The sequence below is a fragment of the Triticum aestivum genome, chromosome 3B (genome assembly GCF_018294505.1).
Source record: "Triticum aestivum cultivar Chinese Spring chromosome 3B, IWGSC CS RefSeq v2.1, whole genome shotgun sequence".
In the NCBI taxonomy this organism is placed as follows: domain Eukaryota; kingdom Viridiplantae; phylum Streptophyta; class Magnoliopsida; order Poales; family Poaceae; genus Triticum; species Triticum aestivum.
Window position 1 is genome coordinate 467,958,109 of NC_057801.1, and position 17,950 is coordinate 467,976,058.

The following is a 17,950-nucleotide window of genomic DNA, read 5'->3' on the forward strand; positions in this document are numbered from 1 at the left end:
GTGGTTGGAATGGAATGTCTTGGTCTCAACACATGAGTAGGTGGTTCTCTCTCAGAAAATGAATGGTGGAAGTATAGGCATGTTTTGATGGCTCTCTCCATGAATGAAGAATGGGTGGAGGGGTATATATAGCCTCCACACAAAATCTAGCCGTTACACACAGATTCCCAAACTCGATGAGACTGAATGGTGAAACTCGGTCAGACCAATTTGGTTCAAAATATGAACGTTAGGCTATTCGGTGGGACCGACATGATCAACTTGGTGGGACCGATGCGCTAGGGTTAGGGTATAACTTGATCTCGGTGAGACCGATCACATGAAGTCGATGAGACCGATTTCAGGAATAGGCAAACAGAGAGTTGGTCAGGCAAACTCGGTGGGACCGATTCACTCATTTCGGTGAGATCGAAATGTTATGAAAAGGAAACAGGGAGTTTACAATCCCATCTCGGTGAGACTGAGATCCCTATCAGTGAAACTGAATTGATTAGGGTTTGTGGCAGTGGCTATGTCAAACGAACTCGGTGGCGCCAGATAGATCAAATCGGTGGGGTCAAGTTTGACTTTTAGGTTTAGGATATATGTGGATATGAGAAAGTGGTTGAGGGCTTTGGAGCATATCACTAAGCACTTTGAGCTAGCAAGCCATTAAGCAACACCTCATCCCCTTTTAATAGTATTGGCTTTCCTATGGACTCAATGTGATCTTGGATCACTAAAATGAAAATGTAGAGTCTTGAGCTTTCGCCAATGTTTGCCTTAGCATCTTGAAGGGGTTCCACATCCTCTTGTCCATGCCACTCCAATGTTGAACTTATCTGAAAATATACTAGGTAGAAATATTAGTCCAACAAGAGATATGCTGACATTAATTACCAAAATCACCTAGGGAGCACTTGTGCTTTCAATCTCCCCCTTCTTGGTAATTGATGACAACATCAAATCTTTAGATAAGGATAAGAAGAAAAGTAGCAAGTAAAGCTTTGGAAGGACATGCAACATGCATTAGCTCCCCCTACATGTATGCAATCATGTGATGATAGATCATAAGAGTATGAGAATGCATAAGCATGATAGAGAAAGCAATGAGTTACATGTTTCTTAGCTATATGCATCAGAGCAAATGGTGTAGATACTGGAAATGTACCTTCATGTTCATGAATCTGTCTTGCAAACAATATATACCTCATCCCCTTGTGGTTAGCTTTGGAAGAGATGAACCTGAGTAAACAAGGTCAGATAACACAAGAACATCTACTAGATAGAGCAAATTAGAGAGATCACAAGAATACCAAGACTGGGATGACATGTAGAGAGTGAGTACTAGGTACTCTAGTTGGTTATAGACATGTCCCCAAGAATAAAGATATGCAGTGAATTCGAAAGATTTTCTTCCCTTAGGATTGAGCTCTCTCCCCCTAAATCTGACATTGGATAATGGGAGAAGATAGGGTAAGAAAATAAGAGCAAACAAGAAAATTAGAGCAAAATAGTCATGACACATACTATCTTGTCTTTCCCCTCTTGAAGACATGAGACAACTTTCCTCTTCAGAATAAGAAGCATCAGGAGAAGCTTTAGGTGTGCATTCTCTCTTATGTCATAAGCTTTGATGTGCTCTCTCCCTCCCGCTTTGACATCAATTTCCAAGAAGGGACTTCTGGAGCATGAGTCAAGTAGGTTTGGTCCTTGAGTCACATTTCAAAGCAACATGTAATAGGATGCTAGTAGAGGACAAGTATTATTGAGTGGAGCTGGAACAAATGTGCAGGATGCAAGTGACACAATATTTTTCTTAGCATTGAAATCGGTAGCACCAAGTTGTTATTTTTGGTGGCACCGATATGATTTGGTTTAGCCGAAGGAAACAAACCGGTGAGGCCGAGTTCAACCCAGAGAGAAAACAATTGTCACCTCAGCTCACTTAGGCAAATAAGATCTCACAAGGATATGCAAGGAATTAACTGAAGGATTTGCAATGAATTGGATGCAGGGAATGCAGAACATAACAGAGAAAAGAAAACAAAAGAAATCTAGGTGAAGTTTTTTTTGAAAGGGGTACTAGCATGCAAAAGACATATGCAAGAACATAGAGAAACAAAAGAGAACTTCATCTAGAATTGGTCAGCAACAAAGTCACCTATGTTAGAGTATATTGACTTAGGAGTCAAGTGAGGACACTTGATCATAGGTCATACTCATCGTTTAAGCTCAAAATGGGGTTTCCATTTTTCGTTTAAGCATTTTGATGTATTCACATCTTGTGGAGTTGCTTTGACCCATGTCTTGGGGTAAAGCTTCTCTAAGATGAAATGACATAACTTTGGTGGTGGTGTTGATCTTGATCATGTAGTTGAACTTGTGTAGGATGCTCAAAGCTGATGCAATTCATCACGAGTTGGGAGCACCACTTGTAGTTGAAGTTCGTCTACCTACATGGGTTAGTCTTGCAAGGAAGAGCACTTGTGTATCCAAAATGACAATCATGAAATTTGATATAAAGAAATTGTCAAAGGATATATTGAAAGGATTCATGCTACCTTGTCTTCAACCACCTTATTGTAGAGACTTGGAGATGTAGAGATTTCTTAGAATGTCATTGAGTTGTAATCTCATAGAGTTGGGCTTATCCAAGTACCTACAAGGGTTAGATAGCATGCAAATGTACAAGTATATCCAAGACATATGATCATCATCATAAGAGAAATATCAAGGATTAGTCATAGAAAGGCTCATGCCTTGCATGCATCTACATGGAGTTTCTACTCCAAGTTTGAGGCATCAATGATGTTCAATTCACCTTTCAAACGGAAAAATACTTTCTCATCAAGCGGTTTGGTGAATATATCCGCCAATCGCTTATCGGTACAAACATGCTTAAGTTTGATATCTCCCTTAGCAACATGATCTCGAATGAAATGATGATGAACTTCAATATGCTTAGTTCGAGAATGTTGCACGGGATTATGAGCAATCTTAATAGCACTGTCATTGTCACAAAGCAATGGAACATGTTTCACATATGTCCCATAATCTTTAAGAGTTTGGGTCATCCAAAGTAACTGAGCACAACATGAACCGGCGGCAATGTATTCCGCTTCGGCGGTGGATAAGGATACCAAGTTTTGTTTCTTGGAGGACCAAGACACAAGAGATCTACCAAGAAATTGACAAGTACCCGAAGTGGACTTTCTATCAACCTTGTCACCGGCATAGTCTGAGTCGGAGTAGCCAACAAGATCAAAAGAAGACCTCTAGGATACCAAATGCCAAAATTTGGTGTATGAATTAAGTATCTCACTATCCTTTTCACAGCATTAAGATGACATTCCTTGGGGGCCGCTTGGTATCGTGCACACATGCACACACTTAGCATGATATCGGGACGGGAGTGATAACCCACAAGTATATGGGATCACAACAGTTTTTGAGGGTAGAGTATTCAACCCAAATTTATAGATTCGACACAAGGGGAGCCAAAAAATATTTGAAGGTATTAGCAGCTGAGTTGTCAATTCAACCACACCTGGAGATTAATTATCTGTAGCAAAGTGATTAGTAGCACAGTAGTATGATAGTTTTGATGATAGCAGCAGTAGTAACGGTAACAGTAACAGTGATATTGTAGCAGTAACGATAGCAGTAGAAATAGTAGTAACTTAGCAGAAACAATATAAGATAAATTCATAGGCATTCTATCGGTGACTCATTGGATGATATTCATCATGAGACAGTTATAACCTAGGGCGATATGGCACTAGCTCCAGTTCATAAATATAATTTAGGCATGTATTCCGTAAATAGTCATACATGCTTATGGAAAGAACTTGCATGACATCTTTTGTCCTACCCTCCCGTGGCAGCGGGGTCCTATAGGAAACTAAGGGATATTAAGGCCTCCTTTTAATAGAGAACCAGAACAAAGCATTAGCACACGATGAATACATGGACTCCTCAAACTACGGTCTTCATCGGAAGTGGTCCCGACTTCTGTCACTCCGGGCCCAAAGTGACAAGCATTAAGCATGGCAAAGTCATAGCAACATCAATCTCAGAATATAGTGGATACTAGGGATCAAGCCCTAACAAAACTAACTTGATTACATGATGAATCTCATCCAACTCCTCACCGACCAGCGAGCCTATGAAGGAATTACTCACTCCTGGTGGGGAGCATCATGGAATTGGTGATGGAGATGTGTTGGTGATGACAAAAATTGGAAATTCCCCTCTCTGGAGCCCCAAACGGACTCCAGATCTGCCCTCCCGAGGAAGAACAGGGATTGGCGATGACTCTGTCTCGTAAAATGCGATAATTCTTTCTCCTCGATTTTTTTTCTGAAAATATGGGATTTTATAGCGTCGGTTTGAGGGTCACCGGGGCCACCAGGTGGGCAGCACCCACTTGGGCAGGTCTATCCTGGCTCCAGAAATTCTCTTTTATTGTATAAATGATCCTCGCAAAGTTTTGTTCCATTCCGAGAACTTTTATTTCTGCACAAAAACAACACCATGGTAGTTCTGCTGAAAACAGCGTCAGTCCAGGGTTAGTTTCATTAAAATCATGCAAATTAGAGTCCAAAACAAGAGGAATAGCATTAGGAAAAGTAGATACGTGGGAGACGTATCAACTCCCCCAAGCTTAAACCTTTGCTTGTCCTCAAGCAGTTCAGTTGATAAACTAAAAGTGAAAAAGAAAAACTTTTACGAACTCTTTTGCTCTTGTTTCATAAATAAGTTTAAACAACATCCAGGTTTTCAGCAAAGATTATAACTAACCATGTCGACAATAACTCTTAAATATTATATTAACTCATATCAATGACATAAACAACTAGAGAGCAATAATAAAATATCTCAAATAGTAACACATTGTCAAAACAACCACGATATAATATGACAATAGTGGTATCTCGCTAGCCCTTTCTAAGACCGCAAAACATAAATGTAGAGCACCCCCAAAGTTCAAGCAGCGACTAAACATTGTAATTCATGGTAGAAAGATCCAGTCATGATGCACCCAACATTAGCTATACACAATGCATCAGCATGATAGTAGTGCTCTTCTGGTGCTTATTTGGGAAGGTGATGACACAACATAAAAGTAAATAGATAGTCCCTTCGCAGAGGGAAGCAGTGATTTTTAGAGGTGCGAGAGCTCAAGTTTTTAAAATAGAGGTAAATGATATTTTGAGACATGAACCCTTCTTATTCACTTCACGACCATCAGTTATCAATATCTTCCATGCTAAGCATGCTAGTGGCGGTTCCCAAGAGGAAAGGTAAAGGTTATGACTCCATTGGGAGTTTTTGTTTGATTATTTGTAAGCTCTTTCTTTTTGCAGTTTGGGACTGGGCATCCCTATAACCGCCCTTTTCTCGTGCGATGGAGAGTGAATAAACACTCGACCTGAGAATAACCCGCTTAGCATGGAAGATACCGAACACCTCATGTCGTTCGACGAAAGATCCAGGCACACAAAAAGGATATTTATTTGAAGTTTTTAGAGGTGGCACATGCAAATTTACGTAGGGCGGGAGGGTAATACAGCATATAGGTAGGTACGGTGGACTCATCTAGAATAACTTGGGTTTCAGGTTTTTGGGTGTACAAGCAGAGTTCCCACTTGGTACAGGCGAAGGCTAGCAAATAGGTTGAGAAGCGGCCAGCTAGAGAGCAACAACATTCATGAACATGCATTATGCATAAGTAACATTGTATACTAGCATGAGTAGGATATGAACACCATGAACATAAATACATAGAGGCTATGTTGGTTTTGATTCAACTACATGCATGAACATGTGCCAAGTCAAGCCACTCGAACATTCGGAGGAGGATAACATATCATCATACTACATCACAATTGTTTTAACGCAATGTTGATATCCAAGATAAGTCATTATTCACTCCTAGCTACTTATGCATGGCATGAGAAACTATAATATCTAATTGTCATTGCAAACATGTTTGATCATAATAGGCTGAAGCATGGATACTAGGTTAAATATATTTACAAAAACAGAACAAGTCAAGTTCATACCCGTTTCTCTCTGCCACGGCCAGTTCATCTAATATTGTCATTATTGTCTTTCACTTGCACGGCCGAACGGTTTGAAATAATAATAGTGCAAGAGTGCTGTGTACTAAGCTGGAATATGCAAACATTTTATTCAAGAGGAGAAGACAAGGTAATATGGACTCTTTGTTAGATCAACAATAATGCAAATGATAGCCACTCAACATTTTCATCGTGGCCTTCTCCTTTGTATGACTCGATAAAAGAAAAACAAATTCGGAGAAACACACTGGAATACTTTTGGAGTTTTTCGTTTTTCGAAAGCAAGCAAAGGAAAAAGGGAAAAGCAAAAACAAGAAAAACTATTTACACGGGAAATCTCCCAACAAGTACAAGAAGAACAAGGAAATCTTTTTGGGTTTTATTTTTAGTGCTACAACAATTTAAACTAGGAAAAAAAATCAAAAAGAAGCAAGAAACATATTTTTGGGATTTTCTCAAAGTTTTTCAAACACACAAGAAGAAAGCAAGAAAAATAATTTAAGCATGGATGATATAATGAAAAAGTGTGGACACCGACAACTGGAATGAAATGTGTGCGCGTGAATGTAATGTCGGTGGGAATATGTACTCCCCCAAGCCTAGGCTTTTGGCCTAGCTTGGTAATCACCAGTCGTAGAAGCCGTGAGGTCCAATGTTGAAGTGCTGGGAAGCAGGCACCATAGGGTCCCACTACTAGGGATCCGTCTGTGCTACCGCCAGGTTATTCCGGTAAGCGACAATGTCCTCAGGCATAACTCTGTATCCGTTCCTGGCAACATAATCAAACAAAGCAGATGCAGGCAAGGGGATAACATCACGAGTGTCTTCACTAAAAACTAAATTGTATGGCAAGTTAAGATCAGGGCGATCAACAACAAGAAAATGATGGTCCAACATAGATGCTCTGTCAAGGTAAACCTTGGGCAAGGGGTGATCATGTTGGCATATCTGCACATTGAAGTGAGTAGCCAAACAAGTAGCGTCAATGCCCCCATGTATTTTACCCTTAAATCTATTAAGGTGAAGGCGACATGCCACAATAGCTCCCAAGCTAAAAGTGTTGTCGCCATAAAGTGCATGCCCTAAAACAACAAAGTCTGGGGCGCTAAGTGAACCCACCTTCTCTCTCGCTAGCAAGCACTTTGCGATAAATAAAGCAACATAATGCACGGCAAGAAACTGCAAGCTAGCGGCAGTGGTGGCCGATACTCCTCTCTCATCCCCCACTGTTAGAGTATGGTAAAAACCATCAAACTCTGAGGGTCTAGGCTCTACCAAACCCCCATCATAAGGAAGCATGCATATGTCACAAAATTCAGTAAGCGGAATTTGGCGGGGTTCAACATATAAGTTAAATGACACCTCAGGTGGATTATTCCTAGAATGAAAATGAAAGTTTTGCATAAATGAATTTGTGAGGAGATGATACTGTTCTCATTCAACTGCGATGAAGTCGGTGAGGCCCGCATTAGCAGCATATTGGTTGAACTCTTGGAGGATTCCGGCCTCTTCCATGAAACCATTGTCCGGCCACTCAGTCCGCTGCAGTTCCGCCAACCTCGGGGTATGAATATCATTGTCAGAAGACTGCCCAATAACCTCCTTGGATTTCTTCTTGGAAGCAAACTTCCTGAAGATATTCATCTTTTTCCTATGAACAAAATTTTGAAATTTTTAGTCCACAAAATGTTTCTCAACTAAACTTCACAAAACTGATAGCAACTACTCATAGGGATGTATAGAAGCCATAGCAAGCATTCAAACTACTTAGAACTCTAAGAATTCAACATGCAAGCTCATCTACAGAAGCACCAAGAGTAGCTCATTATTCTAAATATAAACCACTAAAACAAAAACTAATTGGACACATGGAGGAGTCACATACCAATCAACAAATCCCCGAAACAGTTTCAGAAATGGAGCTTCGAGCAAAGAGATCGAAATCCGCGGTTTCGGAGGCAAGAACACGAGAGAGAGTGTGTTGGTGATTTTTTCTTTGTGAATGGAGTGGTGTGGGAGGAAGAAGTAAGTGAGGGGGCCCACCAGGTGGGCAGCACCCACCAGGGTGCGCCTGGGGGTGCTGGCGCACCCAGGTGGGTTGTGCCCACCTGGTGCACCTCCCTCAGGTATTATTTGCACCAGAAATTCATAAATATTCAGGAAAAAAATCGTGCCAGGTTTTCAGAGCATTCTGAGAACTTTTATTTTTGGGTCATTTTTTTTATTGCACACAAAAGGCAGAAAACAGACAAAGCATGGCATGTTATTTTATTTAACTAATAAAACAGAAAAACAAAAGGTAGGGACAGAAGGTGGTGCTTACTAAATTCATCAACTTCATACCTCTCAAAAATGATCCATTAATAAGGTTGATCAAGTCTTATTAACAACCACTTTCGATTAGTATGAATCCAAAGAACTTTTGTAAATCACTAAGTTACTTCAGTGGGGATATGAATGTCCCCAACAATAAGCATTTCATATTTCTTTTCGACAGTAGGTAGAGGTAGTTGAAAACTTCCAATAGTGATTGTCGGAGATTTTTCAATAACATTAATACCATTCACTTGGAATTGTTTCTTCGGAAAGTGCACAATATGCTCATTGCCATTGATATGAAAAGTGAACTTGCTTTTATTGCAATAAATAACAGCCCCTGCAGTATTCAAGAAGGGTCTACCAAGGATAATCTACATGTTTTCATCCTCGGGCATCTCAAGTATAACAAAGTCAGTCAAAATAGTAACATTAGCAACAACAACAACGGGCACATCCTCACAAATACCGATAGGTATGCCAGTCGATTTGTCAGCCATTTGCAAAGATATTTCAGTATGTGTGAGTTTATTCAAATCAAGTCTTTTATATAAAGAGAAAGGCATAACACTAACACCAGCTCCCAAATCACATAAAGCAGTTTTCACATAATTTCTTTTAATGGAGCAAGGTATAGTTGGTATCCCCGGATCTCCAAAATTTTTAGGTACTCCATCTTTGAAAGTGTAGTTAGCAAGCATAGTGGAGATTTCAGCTTCTGGTGTTTTTCTCTTATTAGTGATGATGTCTTTGATATACTTTGCATAAGGAGGCATTTTCAAGATATTAGTCAAGCGAGTGCGCAAAAAGACTGGCCTAATCATTTCAGCAAAGCATTCAAATTCTTCATCATCTTTCTTTTTAGTTAACTTAGGTGGAAAGGGCATAGGCTTTTGAACCCATGGTTCTCTTTCCTTACCATGTTTTCTAGCAACAAAGTCTCTTTTATCATATCTTTTATTCTTAGGTTGTGGGCTATCAAGATTAACAGTTGGTTTTATCTCAACATCATTATTTGGTTCTTTATCATTAGGTTGAGTGTCTTCATGAACAGATTGAGTTTCAGCATCAGAGATAGAAACTTCATTATCATTATCAGGAGGTTTTTCTATTTCAGGTTCACTAGAGGTAGGCAAAGTCTGATCATTTTTCTTCTTCTTTCTCTTTTTAAAAGAACTAGGTGCAGTTGTTGTTCCTTTGAGAATCTTGTTCAATTCTCTTTGGGTGTCCTTCGGGATAAAGTGGTTCCTGAGTCATTTTACCTCCTCTAGTTGCTACTCTAACAACAATGTCACTTATATTATTGTTCATTTCATCAAGCAACTCTCTCTGAGATTTAGCAACTTGTTCTAATTGACTTTGAACCATATAGGCATGCTTTCCTACACCTCTAACATCATTTGAGATTCTAAATAACAAGTCACTTAAGTGAGCAATCATATCAGAGTTGTATTTTAATTGTTTCATAACATTTGCATTGAAGTGATCTTGCTTTCTAATGTAATTATCAAACTCATAAAGGCATTGACTAGGATGTTTATTATGAGGATCATCATTATCATTGAATTTCATTAAAGATTTTACCTCTACCACCTTGGGTGGTGGTGGTGCTTCAAGCCCATGAATTTCTTCAATAGGTGGTAAATTTTTAACATCCTCGGCCTTAATACCTTTTTCCTTCATAGACTTCTTTGCCCCTTGCATATCTTCAGGACTGAGATATAAGATACCCCTCTTCTTCGGAGTGGGTTTAATAGGTGCTTCAGGAGGAGTCCAATCATCATAATTTTTCAATATGTTATTCAATAATTCTTGAGCTTGCCCAATAGTTCGTTCCCTGAAAACACAACCAACACAACTATCTAGGAAGTCCCTAGAAGCATCGGTTAGTCCATTATAGAAGATATCAAGTATTTCATTTTTCTTAAGAGGATGATCAGGCAAAGAATTAAGAAATTGGAGAAGCCTCCCCGAAGCTTGTGGGAGACTCTCTTCTTCAATTTGCACAAAGTTAAATATTTCCTGCAAGGCAGCTTGTTTCTTATGATCAGGGAAATATTTTTCAGAGAAGCAATAGATCATATCCTAGGGACTACGCACACAACCAGGAGCAAGAGTATTGTACCAAGCTTTAGCATCACCCTTTAATGAGAATGGAAATAACTTGAGAATATAGTAATAGCGAATCTTCTCATCATGAGTAAAAAGGGCAGCTATATCATTCAACTTAGTAAGATGTGCCACAACAGTTTCAATTTCATAACCATGGAAAGGATCAGATTCAACCAAAGTAATTAACTCTGGGTCGATAGAGAATTCATAATCCTTATCAGCAATAACAATAGGTGAAGTAGCAAACTCAAAATCACATTTCATTTTAGCATTCACAGATCTTTCTTTATACTTGCATAGTAATTTCTCTAGATATCTCTATCCTTACAAGCAAGAATGCCTCTAGTTGCCTCCTCACTCATAATATAACCTTCCGGTACCTTCGACAATTCATATCTAGGAGGACTAGTTCTAGTTGGGGTTTCAGTAGTTTCAGTTTCAAGTTCATCATCAGATTCAACAATAGCATGTTGTCTTACTCTAGCAATTGGTTCATCAAGAAATTCACCTAGTGGCACATCATCAAGCAAGGTACTAGCATCATCATGAGTATCATTCATAGCAGAAGTAGCGTCATCAATAACTTGCGACATATCAGTTTACTTATAACAGAAGGTGAATCTAAAGCAGAACTGGATGGCAGTTCCTTACCTCCCCTCGTCTTTGAGGAAAAAATCTTAGTCTTAGCATCCTTCAGATTCTTCATAGTGATAATATAATAATAATCCCAAGTGACTCAACAAATATAGCTATGCTCCTCGGCAATGGCGCCAGAAAAAGGTCTTGATAACCCACAAGTATAGGGGATCGCAATAGTTTTCGAGGGTAGAGTATTCGACCCAAATTTATAGATTCGACACAAGGGGAGCCAAAGAATATTTGAAGGAATTAGCAGCTGAGTTGTCAATTAAACCACACCTGGAGATTAATTATCTGTAGCAAAGTGATTAGTAGCACAGTAGTATGATAGTTTTGATGATAGCAGCAGTAGTAATGGTAACAGTAATAGTGATAGCAATGATATTGTATCAGTAACGATAGCAGTAGCAACAGTAGTAACTTAGCAGAAACAATAGAAGATAAATTCATAGGCATTGGATCGGTGACTCGTTGGATGATATTCATCATGAGACAGTTATAACCTAGGGCTATACGGCACTAGCTCCAGTTCATAAACATAATGTAGGCATGTATTCCGTAAATAGTCATACATGCTTATGGAAAGAACTTGCATGACATCTTTTGTCCTACCCTCCTGTGGCAGCGGGGTCCTATCAGAAACTAAGGGATATTAAGGCTCCTTTTAATAGAGAACCGTAACAAAGCATTAGCACACGGTGAATACATGGACTCCTCAAACTACGGTCATCACCGGGAGTGGTCCCGACTTCTGTCACTCCGGGGTTGCCGGATCATAACACGTAGTAGGTGACTATAACTTGCAAGATCAGATCTAGAACATGGATATAATGGTGATAACATAAACGCTTCATATCTGAAACCATGTCACCCGAGCCCAAAGTGACAAGCATTAAGCATGGCAAAGTCATAGCAACATCAATCTCAGAACATAGTGGATACTAAGGATCAAGCCCTAACAAAACTAACTCGATTACATGATGAATATCACCCAACTCCTCACCGACCAGCGAGCCTAGGAAGGAATTACTCACTCCCGGTGGGGAGCATCATGGAGTTGGCGATGGAGATGTGTTGGTGATGACGAAGATAGAAGATCCCCCTCTCCGGAGCCCCAAATAGACTCCAGATCTGCCCTCCCAAGGAAGAACAGGGCTTAACGGCGGCTCCGTCTCGTGAAACGCAATAATTCTTTCTCGTCGATTTTTTTCTGGAAATATGGGATTTTATAGTGTCGGTTTGAGGATCAGTGGGCCATCAGGTGGGCAGCACCCACCTAGGCGCGCCCGGGGTGGGGGGGGGGGCTGGCGCGCCCTGGTGGGTTGTGCCCACCCAGGTTCCCCCCTCAGGTCCATCCTGGCTCCAGAAATTATCTTTTATTGTATAAAAATCCTCGCAAAGTTTCATTCCATTTTGAGAACTTTTATGTCTCCAGAAAAACAACACCATGGTAGTTCTGCTGAAAACAACGTTAGTCCGGGGTTAGTTTCTTTCAAATCGTGCAAATTAGAGTCCAGAACAAGAGGAAAAGTGTTAGGAAAAGTAGATACGTTGGAGACATATCAGGGAGGCACATAGATATAACAATGAACTAATCATAGAGCGGTAAACCTTTTGGTCAACCGGTTTGCCATCCTTAGTCAAGTCAAGATGTCCACTATTAGGCATGGGGGTACTCATACCTTTGCATTCTTGCATGTTAAACTTCTTGAATAAGTCCTTGGTGTACTTTGTTTGAGATATAATGGTTCCCTCCTTAGTTTGCTTGATTTTCAAACCAAGAAAGAACTTGAGTTCATTCAGAATAGACATCTCAAAATTCTCCTACATTAGCTTTCCAAACTTTTCACTAAAAATGAGGGTTAGTTGAACCAAATATGATATCATCAACATAAATTTGGCACACAAATAATTCTCCATTAATCCTTTTAGTAAAGAGTGTAGAATCAAATTTTCCAATTTCAAACCCTTTTTCAATAAAAAAACTTAGTCAAGCATTTATACCAAGCTCTAGGAGCTTCCTTAAGATGATAAAGAGCTTTGTGAAGTTTATAAACATGGTCGGGTTTCTTAGGATTAACAAAGCCGGGAGGTTGTTTAACATAAACTTCCTCCTCAATTTCACCATTGAGAAAAGCACTTTTGATGTCCATTTGATATAAGATAATATCATGATGGTTGACATAAGCAAGTAAGATGGGAATGGACTCAAGTCTAGCAACGGGGGCATAAGTCTCACCATAGTCCATACCTTCGACTTGAGTGTAGCCTTGAGCAATGATATGAGCCTTGTTGCGTACAACTTGTCCATCTTCATCTTGCTTGTTCCGAAACACCCATTTGGTTCCAATGACATTGGGCTTCTCATCGGGCTTTTCAACCAACGTTCACACTTGGTTCCTCTCAAAGTTGTGTAGCTCTTCGTACATGGCATTTATCCAATCCGGATCTTCTAATGCTTCTTCAACCTTCATAGGTTCAATGCTAGAAATGAATGAGTAATGTTCACAAAAGTTAGCCAAACGAGTTTTAGAGCGAGTAATTCTCCCGGTTTGAATGTCATCAAAGATTTGTCGACAGGATGATTTCTTGAGACTCTTGCTCGAACTCGTGAGAGCTTTTGTTTGGGTCGGGGTGGAACATCCTCTTCATTGTCTTGTTCTTCCTCTTGTCTTTCTTCATTGTTGCTGGCGTTGTTGTTCTATCGTGGAGGTGGAGAAGGAGGTTGTCGAGGTTCATCTTGTTGTACATCCTTGTTTTCATCGTCTTGATGTGTCCCACTCATGGATGCTTCCAAGTCAACTTGTGGTTCACCTTGGCGTGAGGTTGAGGCTTCCACTTGGACGGACGAGGTACTCTCCTTCACCTCCGTTGGGTGAATCTTACCAATAGACAAGTCCTAGATTGCTTCCGAAGGATCTTTGTCTCCTACATCAATTGGAAATTGCTCTACTTGCGAGACATTAGATTCATCAAACTTCACATCTACCGTCTCTTCAACCTTTCGGGTGAAATTGTTGTAGACACGGTAAGTGTGAGAGTTTGAGCAATAACCGAGTAGGAAACCTTCATGAGATTTAGGAGCAAATTTTGAAAGACGATGCTTATCAAGAATGTAGCGCTTTGAGCCGAATACCCAAAAGTATCCAACTTGGGGTCCATTACCGGTGAGAAGATCGTATGCTGTCTTGTCGAGTAGCTTGTGAAGATATAGATGATTCGTTGCATGACAAGTTGTCTCAACCGCTTCTACCCAAAAGTGTTTTGGCGTCTTGTACTCATCAAGCATCATTCTCGCCATTTTGATGAGCGTCTGGTTCTTCCTCTCAACAACTCCATTTTGTTGAGGTGTGTACGTAGCGAGAACTCATGTGAAATACCTTCTTCGTCAAGAAAGGTGTCCACATTGGCGTCCTGAACTCCATTCCATTGTCGCTGCGAACCTTCTTGATCTTCAATTCAAATTGGTTTTGGGCCTTCGTAGCGAAGTTTTTGAAGATCTTTTGGACCTGCGATTTATCATCAAGAAATAACACCCACGTAAATCTTGAAAAATCATCAACAATGACCAATCCAAACGAGTTACCACTGAGACTCCTGTGGGCATTGGGACCGAAAAGATCCATGTGAAGTAGCTCGAGCGGTCTCCTTGTGGTCATGATGTTCTTCATGGGGTGGCTTCCTCCAACCTGTTTTCCTGCTTGGCAAGCACTGCAAAGTCTATCCTTGTCAAATATAACATCTTTAACACCAAGGATATGATCACCTTTAATAAGCTTGTCAAGATTTCGCATGCCTACATGACCTAACCGTCTATGCCACAACCAGCCTTTAGAGGATTTAGCAATTAAGCAAGTTCTAGGTTGAGCCTTTTTAGTGAAATCAACGATGTATAGATCACCTCTACATATGCCGGTAAAGAACATTTTATGATTATCTCTTCGAAACACTTGGCAATCTAATTTAGTAAATAGGACATTGAATCCAAAGTCAGCTAGTCTAGATACAGAAAGTAAATTATAGCCAAGAAATTCAACGAGCATTACATTTTGTATGGAGCTGTCATGTGAGATGGCCACCTTGCCGAGGCCAACCACCTTACCCTTTGATTTATCACCAAAGGTGACACACTTTCGAGGGCCGTCGTTTTCAGCAAGCTCATGAAACATATCTTTGTCTCTGGTCATGTGATCGGTGCATCCACTATCAAGAACCCATTCCTTTCCTCCAGCCATGTAGCCGCGAAGGTTAGCCATAAGGCCAAAGTGCCTCATAGACTCTTCAAGATCAAGGTCACTATCATCACCCTCATCATAGTATCCATGTTCAACATCGTCTTGCAGATGATCATTTCCTAGAGAGAGTGATTCATTAGATATATGCTTTTGACAATGTTCATCTATATGAATTCTAATAGCTTCGGAAATGATATTGCTAATGATTCCAACATCTCCTTTGGCATGCGTAAGGTCATGAAGCTCAAATAAACAATCTCCAAACTTAGGATCATTGGGATTCATCTTATTTAAAGCAATAGACTTATGGAGAATCTCATCTAAGTTTTTCAAGGAATAGTCTGGAAATCGTTCCTAAAGAAATATCCATATAGTATAAGCACGATCAAGAGTTGGCAAGTGACTAATCAAATTTCTAGGCAAACCTCTAGTGATAAGTGCTGGGGAACACAGTAATTTCAAAAAAAATCCTACGATCATGCAAAATCTATCTAGGTGATGCATAGCAACAAGACGGGAGAGTGTGTTCACGTACCCACGTAGACCAAAAGCGGAAGCGTTTCAATAACGCGGTTGATGTAGTCGAATGTCTTCGCGATCCAACCGATCCAAGTACCGAACGTACGACACCTCCGTGTTCAGCACATGTTCATCACATGATCCAGTTGAGGACGAGGTTGAGTTCTGTCAACATGATGGCGTGGCAATGGTGATGATGATGTTACCGGCGCAGGGCTTCTCCTAAGCACTACGAGGGTATGATCGAGGTGTGTAACTTTGGAGGGGGGCACCGCACACGGTTAAGAGAAACTTGTGTGTCTTTGGGGTGCCCCCTGCCCACGTATATAAAGGAGGGAGGGAGGGAGGCCGGCCCCCTAGGGGTGCGCCTAAAGTATGGAGTCCTACTAGGACTTCCAAGTCCTAGTAGGAATCCCTTTCCCTTTTGGAGTAGGAGAGAAGGAAAGAGGGAAAGATAGAGGGAGTAGGAAAGGGCAAGGGGGCACCGCCCCCTTCCCCTAGTCCAATTCGGACCCATGGGGGGCGCCACCTCCCCTTTAGCCTCCCTCCTCCTTCCTCGTATGGCCCAATTAGGCCCACTACTTCTTTCGGTGAATTCCCGTAACTCCCCGGTACTCCGAAAAATACCTAAATCACTAGAAACCTTTGCGATGTCCGAATATAGCTTTCCAATATATGAATCTTTACATCTCAACCATTTTGGGACTCCTCGTCACGTCTGTGATCTCATCCGGAACTCCAAACAAACTTCGGTCATCAAAACACATAACTCATAATACAAATCGTCATCGAACGTTAAGCGTGCGGGCCCTACGGGTTCGAGAACTATGTAGACATGACCGAGACACATCTCCGGTCAATAACCAATAGCGGAACCTGGATGCTCATATTGGCTCCTACATAATCTACGAAGATCTTTATCGGTCAAACCGCATAACAACACACGTTGTTCCCTTTGTCATCGGTATGTTACTTGCCCGAGATTCGATCGTCGGTATCATCATACCTAGTTCAATCTCATTACCGGCAAGTCTCTTTACTCGTTTCGTAATGCTTCATCCCGCAACTAAATCATTAGTCACATTGCTTGCAAGGCTTATAGTGATGAGCATTACCGAGAGGGCCAAGAGATACCTCTCCGATACACGGAGTGACGAATCCTAATCTTGATCTATGCAACCCAACAAACACCTTCGGAGACACCTATAGAGCATCTTTATAATCACCCAGTTACGTTGTGATGTTTGATAGCACAGAAGGTGTTCCTCCGGTATTTGGGAGTTTCATAATCTCATAGTCTGAGGAACATGTATAAAGTCATGAAGAAAGCAGTAGCAATGAAACTGTAACGATCATAATGCTAAGCTAACGGATGGGTCATGTCCATCACATCATTCTCGTAATGATGTGATCCTGTTCATCAAATGACAACACATGTCTATAGTTAGGAAATATAACCATCTTTGATTAACGAGCTAGTCAAGTAGAGGCATACTAGGGACACTATGTTTTGTCTATGTATTCACACATGTACTAAGTTTCCGGTTAATACAATTCTAGCATGAATAATAAACATTTATCAGGAAATAAGGAAATAAATAATAACTTTATTATTGCCTCTAGGTCATATTTCCTTCAATCTCCCACTTGTACTAGAGTGAATAATCTAGTTCACATCGCCATGTGATTTAACATTAATAGTTCACATCTGTATGTGATTAACACCCATTGTTGGTGTCAAAACCGGCGCATCTCGGGTAGGGGGTCCCAAACTGTGCGTTTAGGCGGATGGTAACAGGAGACAAGGGACACGATGTTTTACCCAGGTTCGGGCCCTCTTGATGGAGGTAAAACCCTACGTCCTGCTTGATTGATATTGATGATGTGGGTATTACAAGAGTAGATCTACCACGAGATCAAGGAGGCTAAACCCTAGAAGCTAGCCTATGGTATGATTGTTGTTATTGTTGTTGTGTCCTACGGACTAAAACCATCCGGTTTATATAGACACCGGAGAGGGCTAGGGTTACACAGAGTCGGTTACAATGGTAGGAGATCTACATA